We start from the raw sequence: 3,978 nt of genomic DNA on the forward strand, positions 1-3,978 counted from the left end.
GTTCTTGGCATAAAGGAGGCCTACAAAGTCGACTACCCCTATTTCGAAAGGGTTTGTTGGCTCGATGCGACCAGCAGGTAGAGGCGCTGTAGGTGCTGACAGTGGCTTGAGCCGATATCTAGAGCATGTAGGGCAGTTCTTTATGCATTTCTTTACCAATTGTCTGCCTCGAATAATCCAAAATTTTTCACGCAATTGCGTTAATGCCTCAGCGACTCCTCCGTGTAGAACTCGGATGAGTGCATTTGAAATTATCAACTCCGTTAGGCGATGGTTGGCTGGTAGATTGAGAGGATGTTTTACTTCTTCTGTGAAACGCAATTCTTGGAGCCTTCCGCCTACTTCCCACCCTCCTTTGTCATCAAGAAAGGGGTTCAGCTCGGCGATCTTTGAGCTTTTACTTACTTGCCGTTTGTCTGTCAGTGAGGCTATCTCTTCAGAAAATACCGAGTTTTGAACATGTGTGATCCAGTGCAGTTCTGCTCGGGTTACTTCCTCCGCTGAGAGGTAATTTTCCGACAGCTTTTCGCTCGAACAGTTGTTCATAAAACGCAGTATCCAGGCAGTAACTCGAATTACCTTCTGCAGTCTGCTGTAACGATGGAGATCGAAAAACGGCTCGAAAGAGCTAGTTCTCGCTGGTGGTACAGCGGAAGGTATGCAGTCTCTCTTCTGCACCAGAGCTTCTTCAGCGCAGTGGTCGGGCCATTCATAAATGGGTCTCTGGAGCCACACTGGACCCTCCCACCAAGTTTGGGCAGCCATCAGTCTTTCGGCTGAAATTCCCCTATTGAGAAAATCGGCCGGGTTATCCCTTCCTGGGCAATACCTGAAGTGGGAAGTTACTGTCAGCCGTTGAATCTTTTCAACTCGATTTGGGACAAACGTTTCCCAGCGTTGCGGTTACCCTTGAATCCACTTCAGAGTAATCATGGAATCTGTCCACATGTAGCAGGTAAAGTCCTCTGTGTCAAACGTCTTCTGGACGTACCTCAAAAGCCGAGCTCCAATGAGCGCTCCTATGAGCTCTAAGCGTGGGAGCGTTTGCCGTTTGAGTGGTGCAACCCGAGCCTTTGCTAGTAATAGACGAGTCTTGACGTTGGCATCATTGTCAGATGATCGAATGTAGGCTGCAGCGCCGTATGCTTGAGGACTGGCATCCGTGAACACATGCAGTTCGGTAGACCGCTCCAATCCTCGCAATTCGTGGAATAGGAATCGGCTTATGGCGAGTGTTTGAAGCTGATGAAGTTCGTTGCACCACGTCCTCCATTCATTGCTGATCTCTACAGGAACCTCAGCGTCCCATAAAATGTCTTGTTCCCACAGCTTATGAAAGATCTTTTTCGCCCGAATCGGGAAGGGTGCGATAAGACCCATTATATCGAATATTGGCGCCGATGCCTGGAGAATGAACCTCTTAGTGTTGACTCGTGACTCTAGTAAACTTAGGACGGTTTCCAATGACACCCTAAAGGTGTCTTCGGACGTGCTCCATACCACACCTAGGATCTTTGATTCTGGAGTTCTTTCTGCAGGTCCATTAGGAATTTCGTCGCCACCTTCAGTGAGACGCCTTTGTAAATCCTTGTAGTTTGATGTCCACCTCTTCATTGTCATTCCTGCCGCTTGCATAATTTCTTGAGTTTCCGCGTATATTTTAAAGGCGTCATTCTCATTTGCGGCCCCAATGAGAAGGTCATCCACATAGAATGACTTTGCCAGCATGTCGGCAGTCTCTTTGTGCCTGTCAATATTCTGAAAGTGGTGCTGCAGCGTAGCTGTGAGTAAAAAGGGGCTAGAAGTAGTTCCAAAAGGCACGCGCGTCATTCTCCATCCTTGTAATGCCGGTAGAGTCCCAACCGTCTCGGGTGCGCTCGCGAACCAAAGAAAACGAAGAGCATCCCGATCCTCCGTCCTGATTGAAACCTGTAGAAACACTTTTTGAATGTCTGCTGTCATTGCAACCTTCCTAGCTCTGAATCGCAGTAGGATCTGCAGCAGGTCGTCTGACAAGTTAGGGCGTGTTTCCAAATGAGAGTTGAGCCTGCCTTGTCCCTGTTTGTGCGAGGACGCATCGAAAACTATTCTCACTTTTGTTGTGACAAAATGTTCTCTCAGTACTGCATGATGAGGCATATAGTAGAGATGTTCGGGCTCATTCATGACGTTATTTGCTTCTGCGTGAGGAACAACTTCTGCGTGACCGTCTTGCAGGCACTGACGAATAGCGCTGTCGTAGTTCTCTAGAAGGACCTTGTCCCTCTGCAGCTTGCGGACCAGTCCACGCAGCCTAGCTTCTGCCAGGTCTCTTTTGTTGTCAAGCTGCTTCGTCAAGTCTGTTTTCGACGGAAGGGATACTTCATACCGCCCTTCGCTGACGCGAACTGATTCCTGAAATCGTTCGAGTACCTGGTCTTCGTACGCTGACTTGACCATAGTGCCTGAAATCTCAATGTGCTCCAGGTCCCAAAATGCTTGTAAGCTTCTCTCTTTTTTTTTTTTTTTTTTTTTGAAGTGCGTTGATACGAAGGGCGCACGCAACCACGTTTGAATGATTAGTCAAGGAACACGATGCTTCCGTCGGTCCTTTCACAGTCCATCCAAGGCGCGTATTGACAGCCGTTATTGATTGGTCTGTATTTCGGGTGACTTCTCCCTTGACAATTTTCCAAGGCTGGTCTGCCCCAATCAACAAGCTGATACCTTCAGCCGAGTTGGTTCCTGCAAATAGGCACGAATCTGCGAGGCTTTTGCCTTGTTTTTGCAGAGACTGTATAAATCCAAGGTCTACTGCGAGCTTCTCGATGTCGCTGCAAATATGTGGTACCTCCACCGCTTCTAGGACGTACTCTGTCTGATGGTACTGACTTTTCAATTTCACTTCAACGATCTTTCTTTGTTGCTTTCGCGGCTGGGTTGATCCAAAGATGTTAATGTTGAGGTTTGCTTCACCGAGCACCCGCATTTTGCATCGACGAGAAACGTCTTCGGACGAATGTCCGTTGACTCCCACCGTCTAGAATTCCCCTCGCATAAATGTAGATTCCGTTACCGGCGACCCATGACCTGAATGTCTGTACCAAGACTTGCGGCTTTTTTTTCCTCTGATGCTACCTTCCTCTTGGGCGTTGTTCCTCGCACTCCTTCCGCGGGATTCGCACATGGTTGTCGCGTGCCTCCCTTTGCACGTGCCACACGATATACGCCTTTTGCAGTTCCGTGCTTGATGAGCTCTCATTGTACACTTGTAACAGCGTCAGTCTTGTGCGAGTTTGTTTTTCTTTTCTTCTAAAGACCTTTCTGTGCCACACTCTTCCGTCTTGTGCGTCTGCGAGCCGCAGAAAAAGCATCTGTAGGCGACGGCTTCGTACGATTGCGAAGTACTGCTGCTGATGGCATCGAGTATTGTATTACAGTGGGTTCAGGAGACCGACCACTGTCTTTTGTAGCTCGGTCTGAACCATGCTTCCTCTTTCGAATCTCTACTTCGACCTTCAAATGTGCCAAAATTTCGTCTAAGTCGCCGCTTGCCGATGTTGTTGCCGATGTGCTTGGGTCACCGAAGCCTTGCCGCCGGTAATACTCTATAACGATGTCGCTTTGTAAAACCTTCAATAAAATCTCGTACAAAATAGCCGAGTACGAAATGGCGTCGACTCCTAAAGCTTTCAGTCCTCTGATGTGCATCTGAACCATGTCAAATAAATTGCGCAGGGCGAATATGTTGCTGGATGATTTGACATTTTGATGATTCCGAAGCTTAGCTAGGTGATCTTGTATTATAAGTTTGGTGTCGCCAAATCGTCCCTTTAGTATTTCCACTGCGTCGGAGTAACAGGAGTTCGATACTTGAATGCCAGCGATAGCCTTGGCAGCTGTTCCGGTGGGAAGTGATCTCAGGTATTGAAACTTGTCGATGTTCCGCAGTTGCGCATTTTTGTGGACGGTGTTGACAAACATACCCCAGAAGGACTG

This window comes from Ixodes scapularis, unplaced genomic scaffold (genome assembly GCF_016920785.2).
Source record: "Ixodes scapularis isolate PalLabHiFi unplaced genomic scaffold, ASM1692078v2 PGA_scaffold6__148_contigs__length_123643588, whole genome shotgun sequence".
Classification (NCBI taxonomy): domain Eukaryota; kingdom Metazoa; phylum Arthropoda; class Arachnida; order Ixodida; family Ixodidae; genus Ixodes; species Ixodes scapularis.